This window comes from Haliotis rufescens, unplaced genomic scaffold, assembly GCF_023055435.1.
Source record: "Haliotis rufescens isolate VD_foot unplaced genomic scaffold, xgHalRufe1.0.p SCAF_13, whole genome shotgun sequence".
NCBI classification, from domain to species: domain Eukaryota; kingdom Metazoa; phylum Mollusca; class Gastropoda; order Lepetellida; family Haliotidae; genus Haliotis; species Haliotis rufescens.
Window position 1 is genome coordinate 23,996,858 of NW_025963813.1, and position 13,192 is coordinate 24,010,049.

The 13,192-nt window shown below is 36.8% G+C and overlaps 2 long non-coding RNA genes across 3 annotated transcripts; one reads left to right on the top strand and one right to left on the bottom strand.

Annotated features, from left to right (window-relative positions):
• Positions 1 to 393: 393 nt before the first annotated feature.
• Positions 394 to 3,705, bottom strand: LOC125378616. Of its 2 annotated transcripts, none has more exons than XR_007220394.1 (4): positions 3,570 to 3,705; positions 3,041 to 3,099; positions 1,809 to 1,880; positions 394 to 1,045 (listed from the first exon to the last, which is right to left on the bottom strand). It is a non-coding gene; the product is annotated as an uncharacterized LOC125378616 (long non-coding RNA). The 2 variants fall into 2 exon arrangements; XR_007220393.1 differs by having other exon boundaries at positions 1,802 to 1,880.
• Positions 3,706 to 4,031: 326 nt separating this feature from the next.
• On the top strand, positions 4,032 to 11,004 carry LOC125378617. Its single transcript, XR_007220395.1, has 3 exons — positions 4,032 to 4,160; positions 4,415 to 4,496; positions 9,756 to 11,004. It is a non-coding gene; the product is annotated as an uncharacterized LOC125378617 (long non-coding RNA).
• Positions 11,005 to 13,192: the final 2,188 nt, after the last annotated feature.

A 13,192-nucleotide genomic window follows, 5' to 3' on the forward strand; every position in this document is an offset into this window, starting at 1 on the left:
TGCAGTCCTTTGGTAGAATTCAACATATCATTGACCAAAATATGGAAGTAATGTAACCAGTATATGTATAAGAGTTACTAAGACTTCTGCAGAAAGGGCAATTTAGGGGAAAATGTAGTATATATAGATCACACACGACCTTTTTCCAACTTCGACCCCTGTCCAAAGGAAGAGTTAGACCACAAACAAACTTTTTGTCTGGTTGTGACTTTGACCTTTGACATAACAGATCAATGTGTCATCAGACGTTTTCAGAGCAAAGGAAACATGTGTTATTTATCTTGAGATGCCCAAGCAATGCATGGTTTCATAAGATAAGTGTGGCTATTAAACTGAGGCAAAATCATGAAACATCCCCATTTACACAGCTGGCAAATGAAACATAAGCAACAATCAAATTATCAATTTCTTTTATTCATATGCCTATAGTATATCGCACATTGAATAGTGTTCACATGATGGTTCCTGATGCAGTATGCAATTTCATCCTATTCTTCAATACTCATAACAGAGTGTGATAACTGTTCACTTGACAGTACCTACGGATTATGTTCACCAGTTCAGAGAACTTACTTTCCCTCAATCCTCCTTTTCTTTCTATATTGCCATGGATGAACAGGAACCAGGATGAGGGGATACCAGTTAGACTCTATCTCTGCTGCATTGTGTTAGTAGAATTGTGAACTTTCCATTTGGTGTTTGGGTCCACATTTAAAGACAATAAGTCCCATTTATCATTCCTTTCAAGTGTTTACCACATGGCTCAAGACAAGAATTTCCTGAAAGTCCTGGAAGAATTCCACTCCAGCTTGGCATTGGTTGGTCTTCTCACATTAGCCAGACCAGCCTTTGTGTGTCCCTGTACCATTTGGCATACAACTTCTCGGTCGGCCTCCATTGAAATAACAGGACCCTCGTCATCGCTGTCTGCAAATCACCTCTGATATCTGAAGGGGTGCAGTCTCTGTTTAGGACTCCCTTGTCTGGTCTTCCAGACTGTCAACCTGGAGTACTCATCCAGGGATCTCAAGCAGGACTTCAGTTTCTGCAGCATTATGTAAAAAGATTTTAGCAATCAAAAAGAATTGTTGCCACATGTACTTACAGATAGAAGGCAGCAAAATCACTTAAGTTGTCATATGTGAGTCTTGTTATATGCTTAACATTTAAGATAATCACATCTCAAATCTCAACCAGACAAACCAGTGACTAATGTTATGAACTCGGTCCAGACAAACTGATGATAACTATTATGGACAATATCCCACATCACTGTGGTATGATTACATGCGATCAATGAGCCCACTCAATCACTACCTTATCTATTAATTAGGCTTGGAATGCTGGGAATCTTTTTAAGAGATGTCATTTAGTGATTGTTTCAACTCATCAACATGGAAAAATATATATTTACAATCCTTGTCATATAGCCAAACTATTGCTGGATGCAGTGTTAAATAAATGAGTTGGCTTTAACACTGCTTTGAACAGTATTCCAGATATATCAGCTCATGTTAGCTTGATGTGGGAAGAAAGCCCTAAGTGATGCAGGTCTTTGATGAATCCCACGAGCATGTGTATAATGCTGACAAACCTAGCAACATAATCGGGGAGAACCAGGATTTGAACCCATGACTATAGGCTTCTGCTAAGCCCAAGAGATGCAACTCTGCACAGAAAATTGTAGTGCCTTAGATAATAGGACATCCGTGCCCACAGCGATAATGAACAAACTGAAGACATATTTGCAAAATAACCATATGAACATGTGAACCAAACAGAATAATTTCAAAATATTTACCACTCACTGTTGCTCTTCTATTGTCTTTCTTTGCATTGATGCTGCACAGATGACTGTCTCTTTTATTCATCCGGACATTCTACAAACATAAGTAGCATTCACATCACAGAAAAATTTCCAAACTGTACATGTTGTTCATTTGATTCAAATGAAAAGACCCCGGTTGTGATTCCGACTTAGAACTACCCTAATCATATTAATTCATGTCAAACATTCAGAGATGACATTTATCCCCATATTTAACAAATGTCAAAACAATATTTTGACAACAAAGGCAGGGTCATTCAACACATACATTGAATAGGAAATAACTTGTTCGACAATGCAGAGAGATCCTCACCGAGGTGAATATCATTCCATGAATTATTGCCAAATTTTCTTGAAATGCAGATTAATGCAATGCAGTATTTACTTTTATGTCTAGGCTATTTGTTTGGCTTTTCCATGGCACTGTTTTGACAGAGATCTAACCTTGATATGACACTTTGTTCAGAAATGATATAAATAAGAGAATACTTTATTATTCCCGAGAAAATTTGGGTTACATTGTAAAAGCACAGAGAAACAAGTATAAGATTCATGATTTAAGTTAAATACACTGGACCCGTGAAGATTCCGGGGTAGAATAGGTCTTCAGCAACCCATGCTTGCCGTAATAGGCCATTATGCTTGTCGTAAAAGGCAACTAACAGGATCGGGTGGTCAGGCTCGCTGACTTGGTTGATGCATGCCATTGATCCCAATTGCGTGGCTCGATGCTCGTGATATCAATCACTGGGTTGTCTGGTCCAGACTCGATTATTTACAGACCGCCGTCATATAGCTGGAATATTGCTGAGTGCGGCGTTAAACAACAAACCAACCTAAATACACTCATACATACACACAGAAACACAACATCCAAACAACAGGGTTAGAAATTGGCACTAGTCATTTTGACATTTTAAAGGTTTTGCTATATGCTATCATTTTAGGACTAGTGGACTGAAAGTGTTAGTTCCTACCGCTGCAAACACTAATCAACTAATGAATTGGGTGGTCAGACTAGGTCGTCATCATACTCTGGGGGCATGGAACTTTGCTGATAATAACAATCACTAGATTGCCTGGTCCATGTTCAATTATTTACAGGCTGCCATCACAGAGCTGGACTATTGTGAGTGTGATGTTTCACATTGCATTGAAATATACCATGATGAATACATGTAGTTTGTATTTATCACAAACAAAAATACTCACTCAATACTTGGTATCCTCCCTGAGGATGTCTGTGAACCTCCCCACAAACCCTGAACATGCTGAAACAGAAAACAACTAACTTGTCTTTATCCTTTCAATGTTTCAGTGTGAATTTGTTAAAGATTGATAAGCTGTCATTATTCATTGTGATCCATATCTCACTTTAAGGCGGTTCAGGTGGCAACACATGATTGGAATTGAATGCCACATTTTGTTTGACATGCACTTTGCCAGATTTATACCCTTGGTAACTAACCCTCATCATCAAATCCCAGCGTTATGAGAATAAGGACACGACCCTTAAAAGTCCTGCACCTGTAGCTCTTATGCAAGCCCAAATAGAAATACCATGTCACAACAAACACTTGATCATAATAATAACAAAGGGTTTCCGAAAACAACAAAACTAAAAGGCCCTTGACGTTTACAGTAGTAACATGGAGATCAGGAAAATATCTAAATCAATCCATTCCATAAGATCTCTGTATAAAAATCATGGAACATTATGTCTCGAAGCCCTGCTACGTACCTGGCATCTGCAAGCTGCTCTTCCTTCCTTCGGCTGCCAATCGAGTTTTCGAAATACTTGACGTCCTCGTTGTGGATGGCTCAGGTGGATTTCGACCGGGATTTCCGTGTTAGAGGTGATTGAGAACAATGTTTCGATACACGAGGTAAGCATATCGCAATCAAGCATCACGGTGTGCATCGATTACACGAGGTTTAAGTGTTTGTTTACATTTGTGTTCCAAAATGGCGCCCTCGGTCATACAGGGAATTATGGGTAGACTTGCTTGTCCCGGAATAACACGAGTTGGTCACGAATGACGAGCGGTCATTTCTGCAGCAGTTACGGAAAGAGACGAGGTTGGCCGATTACAGTTCATACAGGCCATATTGGGAGCCGCGGGGATTTCGACAGTGTGTATTAGGAAGTATATCTATGTGGTGTATGGAATATGCGTTTGCCTACCATGCCAGGCAGTGTGACGGGATATCCCAGCGGATGTAATATTCCTACAGCAGAAATGTTTCACAACCTCGACTGCAGGGAGCTGAAGACGTGACATATTCAGACAGAGACCATAATACATAGACTGTTATATGGTCTCTGATTCAGGTAAGGAATATGTTAATAATATTGATCACGTATTAAAGTTATTTATCTTCTGTAAGCCACTTATTCTGTTTTATATATGTTAGTAAATGTGTGATTTAATTTTTGTAGGATAAGCAATCTACCTAACTTATGTTAATCCTTGCTAATGTATATGATGTAGAAATATGTTTGCTTACTTATATTTCTTTATCTAGATACTCTAAAGTGACTCATTTTTTTAGTTCATACTGTACCGACTAAACTTACTTTTGCAGGTGTGAAGAATCAAGAACAAATTAAATGACAGGAGTTTTGCAACAGTGAACATTGTGAAGTGGAAGATAAGACATTTGAAAGGTATGGATATTTTCACTTGAACTTGTTGAAGAATACCGTGATGACAACTTTATCATGTTGGGAATTTTGGCGGTGGGGTAGCCTAGTGGTTGAAGTGCTGAAGACCAAGGTTCGATTCTTGTCATGGGTACAATGTGTGAAGTCTATGTCAGGTGTCCCTTGCTGTGGTATTGCTAAAAAACAGCGTAAAACCCTCCCCATTCATGTGGGGATTCCGGGTTGGAATTGGTCCCCATCAACCTATGCTAGTTGTAAGAGAGGGTTATACTATAAAGGGAAATAGCACCTCGCCTACTATTGCCTGGTGAAAACAGCACCTTGTTATTTTTTTTACCTCGGGTCTGAATATGCCCGAATACATGAAATTAAACTTGCATGGTCACTTGTAAACACAAATAACTGAGAAATGTTCAAAAAGGTTTACATTAAAAACTAGCATCTACTCGCCGACTCTGATTTGGAGATGCAACTAAACTTATTGTGAAAATATAATATGCTTTGATTTCTTTGAAGTAAAATAAATGCAATTAAACTTGCAAACACAAATAATTGTTAGATGTTAATCACCTAAAAATAGTTTACATTAGAAATTAGCCTCTGCTCAAATTTACTCATGATTCTGATTGGGAGGTGCAACTAAACTTATCATTGAAAGATCACATGCTTTGAAGTCTTAAGTAGCTTTACTCAGATTAGCTCAATGTCAAGCTGAAACTGAGTCTGGCGAAAATTACAAGAAACTGGACAACAGGTATACTATATATGTCATATTTATTTTAGTAAGTAGGAAATAAATAGTAATTTTATAGAAATTTCATTGATATATCTTTCGGCCAGGAATCAACATGTCTCTCCAGATAACAGACAACAATTAGTAGCCCATTTTGCCAAAACAAGGTGCTGTTTTCGTCCGAGAAATCAGTGACATTTTGCTGAGGTGCCGTTTTAGCCTCACCCATAAGAGATAACCTAATAGATCAGGTGATCAGGCTCGGTGACCTGGTTCATGGCATCTTACAGTGACCATCTAACAGTGTGGATTGATGTTCACAATATCAATCACTGGATTGTCTAGAATTTTGGGCCTACCTTTAGAATACAGTACCTAACTTTTCAAACAGGTCACAGTACCCTGTGGTGTAATTCGTAGTATTCTGTTGCCTGACACACTGGCAAAACAATGCCTTGTGATGTCAGGGGTCATTGGATGTGCATATATATGCTCTTTTCAGTGGTCTATCGTCTCCACACGCTATGTTGTTGCATAAGTTTTAATTATTTGGTTACTAAATATTGTTTTAAACATTTTTATTTCACAACTTGTGAACTGGATGGGTAAACAAGCAAAAACTTATTTGAATACCGCTCCAGAATTAGAATACAATATATGACAAAAGTACAGTCAATGAATACAATTATATACATGTTCTTATTATAGAAACTACGTTGTCGGCGCTGTCAGGTCGCATTTTTAGTAGTAATAGTGTACTGCAATATACGGCAAGGAATAGTATTATAAATTTAAGATGCTATGTAAAATCACAATACCTATTGGATAGCTGAATGTAGTCTTGTACTGATTTAAGAATTTCTAAGTTTATTTTTGACGTCCTTTCAGGATTACCTAATAGAATTGAATTTAGATCATATCCCTTAACATAATAGTACATATTCTGTCTTAAATCATTGTAATTTGGGCATATGAGAAAGAAGTGAAGTGCATCTTCAGTGTGATGGCCACAGCTACATGCAGGATTAACTTATAAATATGCACATTTTATAACAAGTGCTTGTTTATTTTCTATATGCTTTTATTTCATTTTTTACTTATTACAGTGGTTAAAATGATTATAAATATAAATTGAAACTTATAATGTGCAATAAGCGGGTTATAGCTGAAACGACACCTTAGCAAAACGGCACTGACTGGCGAAATATTATTACTTGACGAAAATGATACCTTATTTTTTTTTTACCTTGGTAAAATAAATGAAATTAAACTTGGATTGATAAATTGCAAAGACCAATAATTGTGAAATGTTAAAACAAGTTTACATTAGAAATTAGCCTCTACTCCAACTTATCCTATACCCGACTCAATTTATTGTGATAACATGCTTTGAAGTAAAATATATGGAATTAAACAAACACAAATACATGTAGTTGTTAAACGTTACAACAAGTTTACCATCGAAATTAGTCCCCTACTCCAATTTACTCACCGACTCTGATTGGCAGACACAGCTCACTTGTTGTGAATGTATTTTTCACTTTAAAGTTTAAAGTACTTAATGTCAAGCTGAAACTGTATTTAAGAATCCTAACATGGTGCTGTCAGATTACAATTTTTCACAATGGCCTTTCGATGTGTCATTTGAACATGTTGAAAGGTTTTACAAGGGATATTTGTCAGTAATAACTGATGCTATTTCTGCCCTTACATTACAACAAATAAATCAGCCAATATGGAACTATTTTATTGATATGTGGCAACAAACATACTTCAGGCTGTACAAATTGTTTAATATCTATGTCATCTTGTTCCTCCTTATGTCTGGGCAGTTGCTCGCTACAATTTCGGAACTTCTTTACAGTTACAGACAGAAAATACCAGAACCGTTAACTACTACAAATCAAATACTGTATGGGTTTCATTGAAAGTGTCGCCACAACTGAAAATCTTCAAATACCTGTATTTGGCTATAACTTTGACTATTTTTTTTCTGTTCCTGCCTATTATCTATTCCTGCCTCAGGTAAGGATGCAGTGATTTATTTAAGTGCACACATATATCACAGATAAACTCCTGAAGTCTATGAAAGTTATTTACAAGTTATACACATAAGGACTTAAAGGTGGAGAATGTATTGATGTCAACTTCTTTATTATGATGATCACAACATTTCGGAGTATGTACTTACTCCTTCATTAGGTGAATATTCACAATTCTGCTCCAAATGCTTAGATTAATGCTCATATTGTCAACCATATTTGCCATTTCTATATCATATTCATGTGTATAATACATTTTATTTCTAATAATGGCGTAATTGAGACACACAAATATAAAGTAACCCAATACTTTCCTTAACAGGCGACAATGCTTGTCTAAAGAGTTGACTTACACCATCAGGTGGCGATCAGGCTCGGTGACTTGGTTGATGCATGTCATTGATCCCAATTGTGTGGGTCGATGCTCATGATGTCAATCACTGGACTGTCTGGTCCAGACTCGATTATTTACATATTATGATATAGCCGGAATATTGCTTGAGTGCGGCATAAAACAACAAACCAAATCATAAGTGCGGGATGAGTGATTTGAAATTAGCAAGTTTTATGTGACCTTCAATCACTACAACCTGATCTGAGTCTTGAAAAGATATGTTTTTGATTCAGTGAAAATTTGCATCATGAGAGTTTCAACTGTAGATACAGTTAATCTGTTTTTTGTACAGTTTCTGTTTATTCAATGTATATGTTGTTCAAATAAGCTTTGCATTTTCACCAACCCTATTCCTCTTTTGGAATAAATAGTGTCTAATAATTCAAACACCATCACAACTAATCATCCTAGTAAACACAACAAAGAAATGCACATCAAAAACGTCATTATTATTATTTCTTATCTCTGATAAATTAGAAAAAACTGTTATCCAGCAAGATACATTTCCTTGGTCCCAAGAAGCATGTTACATAGTAAACTGACTCGATAAGTTTAATAGCAGTCAGCGTGGTTGTAAAGGCAAACTAAGCCGTCACTACTCAATTAATTAATTAACAGACAATTGCAAGTACTAATACCCACCCGACACTAATTGCCCTGTTAATCCCTAGTCCACAATGAGTTGACATTGAGTTCATTTTGCTAATTAGCTGTTTTTAGAGTAGCAAGGTAATAAACATCAAAGGTGGGGCAGGCTTTGATCATGTGTTCTGTAGAAGAGATGATGTCACTTGTTTTATGTTTATTTAGGATTAGCTACATCCCTTGATGCTACCAAGGCAGCCCTTGAGATTATCAGACAGTTTGGCTGGACACAAACAGATGTCTCCCTTGTAGCACACTATGTGTCAGACACAGACTTTGACCACTCTGTGCAGATGCATATCAATGCATAAAGAACATTGGGTAGGTGATTCAACAATGCGACACAAGTCAAAGTTGGGTTTCACTGTATTTAGAAACAGATGATGGATCCAAAACTTTATAACAGTAATTATGATTAATTTAAACTTTGCCAGGCCAATATTTTGGCAGAATTGCATGTTATTGTTAATCTTCATTTAGTAAATTTTCAAAAAAGATATGATAAAATATGATAATGAGTCATGAATATTTGAATTCAGATCAGAACAAACAGGGAGGGTCACCCAAAAATGTGAGAGTCTCTAGGGGAGGCTTTTGACAAAATGGACTTTGCATTTTCTTTCAGGGAGGGTTGTGTCAAAAATGAATGAGAACATACCGGTAATACATGACTGGCCCCTTTAATGTAATATACATAGTTTTTAGTTGATGGTTCAGGTTGTACTTTTCAGTTGAATTTCTTACCACTGTCTATGATGGATTACCAATTAACGGTAGATATTAAATATCCATAATAACTTAGATAAATGCTTCTACAGTCTCATCCTAATTTGTCAAAATTTGAGTTTCAATATAGCTTCCATTAATGAATTAATGAATTTGGTGAGAATATCTATTGTCTGAATTCCTAATATACTTTCTTTTGTATTTGGTGTGCAAGGGTAGCCTAGTGGGTGAAACAGTCTCTGAAACCCGGGTTCAATTCACCACATGGGTACAATGTGTGAAGCCCATAGCTGGAATATTGCTAACAAGCTGCATGAAACTATACCAACTCACTCGTTCATTATGTTGTATTTTGAGATCACTTACATGACATGTGATTTGATAATTATGAATAATGCATTTATGTATAAGAACCTATGTAACTTAGTATTGCATAGTCTTGTTTACCCTTCCTTACATTTTGATGTAATGCAAACATTCAAGCAAAATTCAGGTGAACCTTGTGGTATTGTTTTAGAAGACCGGATACATTTTTGTATTTTCTGAACACTTTTCTGTTTGCAATGGCTTATTTACATGTTCAAAGATTGGTTAAATATCAGTTGCAAGATAAATTGTCAATACCTCACTGTTCGAGAAAACAACTTTAAACATTTGTAAATATGTGTGTGTTTCATAACTTTTGACTAACAAGTTTCTAAAGATGTTGTGAAATGTTTCAGGTACCTGGATTTCACAATCTGACACCAGCTACATTTAAGAAGATCTTGCTCACACAATTCAGACAAGGGACTCGCCGGATGATGAACAGTACTCCTGATAACAACCAACAGATTCACCTCAGAAAGTGATGATTCTGAATGAATAATGCCACATCAGTGTTACTGTAGGTGGTTTTATTATGACACTAATGAAGTCTGAATGAATTTATGCCAAAGCACTGTGACTATGTCCAGTTTGTGTACACCGATGCTGACTATACAAATCTGAATGACTTTTGTGGTTTACTGCAGAAACATAATTGACTTTAGATTTTTTTCTTCAATAAAATTCTTCTGAGATTTGACTAATTTGTTTATTTAGAAAATGGCATTGAAGCATCTGTTCTGTAAGGCCTTGCAAACACCACTGGAGTTCCTCTTCTTGCTTGATCAATTTTCAATTTGTGATATGTACCAATGAAATGCCATATAATCAATAAATAAGATTTTTTTCCAAAAACATGATTTGTTTTGCTTCATTAGCATAAAGACATATAATACTGATCAGCCATAACATAGGTGCTGAACAAATATAAAATGTACTAATGCCCTGAATGTTTTCCTACTATAAATACAGCTCACTTAACAAAAGTTGTAGTTCCACCTTAGTAGACAAATGACATTGGTATTTTTTCTGTACTTTATTTAGGTGTTTTCTATGGATGCCATTAGTCTTATGCACCAATTTGGGACAATTGTATTCTGTTTTATATTCCCATGAAACTACACTGTCCCGATATAACAAGTACTGATACCGTTCCAAACTAATCTGTTAATCTCACCAGGGCCAAATGCCAAAGCACATAGCCAATGACTTTCCATTTTTTTCTGAGTGAGAATGCTGTTTTGCCACTTTTAGCAATATTGCAACAATATCATGGTGGGGGACACCAGCAATAAGCTTCACACATTGGACCCATGTCGCGAAACAACTTGTGAACAATGCATGCCCACATATCTCAGTTTGAGGAGGATATTTACAACTAAAATAACACAGAATATTACAACAGGTACCTGTAATGCACAGGCTAACATTATTTACCAGAAGCAAGTCATGAAGAAAATTTGCATCCGGATACCTTCCGGAAACCTTCCGGAAACCTTCCAGATGCCTTCAACAACCTTCAAATTGCTTGGTATTTTCAAGTTAATTTTTTTATGTGTTTCACACTTAAGTGAACAAAATGCACCCCCCAAATTTTGACATTTTTTTTGGAAGGTTTCCGGAAGGTTTCCGGAAGGTATCCGGAAGGTATCCGGAAGGTTTCCGGAAGGTTTCCGGAAGACGGAAACCTACACTTTTTTTGCTGTGTGTACTCGAGGGCAGATGACTACGGAGTACGCTGATGACTGTGTCGGTTAAACGAGACTGATTAATGAGTGATTTCGGTAATTCCTTGCAAATTAGGTGTGTCAGAGTCGGAGTGCGAGACTGTTGGATTAATGGGTCTAAATAGCACTGATTTAATCGGTTCCCATCATTAGCGTCGGATAAAGCCGATTGTCGGATTAACGAGTGTCGGATTAACGAGACTTGACTGTAGTATCTTTGTATATTTAATATGTATGTTACACTCCCGGGAATAACAAATGACCAGTCTATTCAACTGCTTCATACTATCGATAACTCGGATGGACAACTTGAAGTCCCTCTATGCGATGTAACATATTACCCGCGCTGGGCCAATATAAGTTCTGCGAGACATAATAATCAGATATGGATAAATGGAGACGTGCACACTATATCTGATGGGTATTACAGCATATGCTCACTCAATGATGAAATTTTTAAGCCTTTGGCAGCTAGTCTCACACAAAATGAGTCGAATGGGATGCGGAGTTTAAAAGCTGGAGAAAAGCAAATAATTCTTAAAAAGAACATAGCAGATACACTTGGAATTGGTATAGGAGGAGCAAGTTTAATAACACCCAACCAAACATGCTATGGAGTTACATTACCCGATTTAGTTCCCTATAAAGAGTTGTGCATCCATCTTGATCAGATCAGTACAACGGATAATATTCAACTCGCTTAGAGCTATTCCAGTCAAAGATGAAAAATACAATAGCGGTACAACAGAATCTTTCTCAACATTACAATATAAAAAAATAAAATTTCTGTATTAGATTTAAAACATCAACCTGTACATATAGCATACTTGAGTGTAACACTCCATATTATAAATAATGGTTGATGCATCAGGCCCTGGAACGCATATCCTTAGACAATGTAATACAATTGCGCTTTCCGATCTCGGAGACACAGAAGGATTCGGTAAACCCGGTACCGATGGCAAGTTATACGCTTTACACTTACAAGATAATGTATACAAGCGGAAAGAAGTTGAATTCCCAGTTAATTTAGGAGATTTAAGTGATGTCGACGTTAGTAGACTCAATAAAAACACTTCATACAATCTTACTCGCAACGATGATAATAAATGAACTATGATCGAAGCAAAAATCAAGTGGCTACTGAATATCTTCATTACCCCACCATATGTGATGATTGGTAAGGCACATAATTTAACTAAGATAATAAATAGTGGGATCGTACTCGGGGCTTATATCCCATCAAAACGAAAAGTGTGTTAGTCTCTCCCCTGCCAGAAAACCCAGGTCATATGTTATTGAGTCGTCCGGCAGTAAAAAATGTTAGTTTAAATTTGGTTACTGAATTCAATGATATAAAAGATAACTTGAAGGATATACCCGATCATTCTACAATTATTATTGAAGTCTTGTTTGGGGATGCATCAGAAGATGCCTGCGAGATATCACCAGGTCTATCAATTAAATGGCTCAAGCAACACGAGCGTCGACGTTGCAGTATCATTTATGTAGGAGCATCACCCGTTGCAACCCTTGAGGAGGTCCAAATTATTAAAGGTGATAGCATTTCTCTTACTAAGATATTTATGCCGTATAATATACATTTAATAAGGTTGATGTACACTCTCAAAACATTGAAGCAAGACCAATTAAAGACTATTATATGATATATTAATATACACTATGGATTTATATCCAGCGCTCGATGAATCATCTGAAAAGATGGATACTGTTGATGGATTTCGATTACATCAAATAAGCGACATAAAACATTGATTAGAGGAGGAGAGGGAGTTGAGACTTGGATTGTAGAAAAAGTATCGCAGAGCCGTGAATCCTCTCGACGGAGTTGACACTGTGCTTGTAACAGCTGGCATTGGACTCGGTGTAGCGGGTGTTGGTTAATTATCAACTATAATCTCCGCACCTATCGTACTTGGCATGGAAATAGCCACCGGAGTCTCAGGACTGGCAGGAATAGCGATAAATTTATTTCTCGTAAGTTGCAAAAGAAAGCATTAAAACATGATAATATTCGGATACTCGCCGAAGCAAAGGTGGACAGC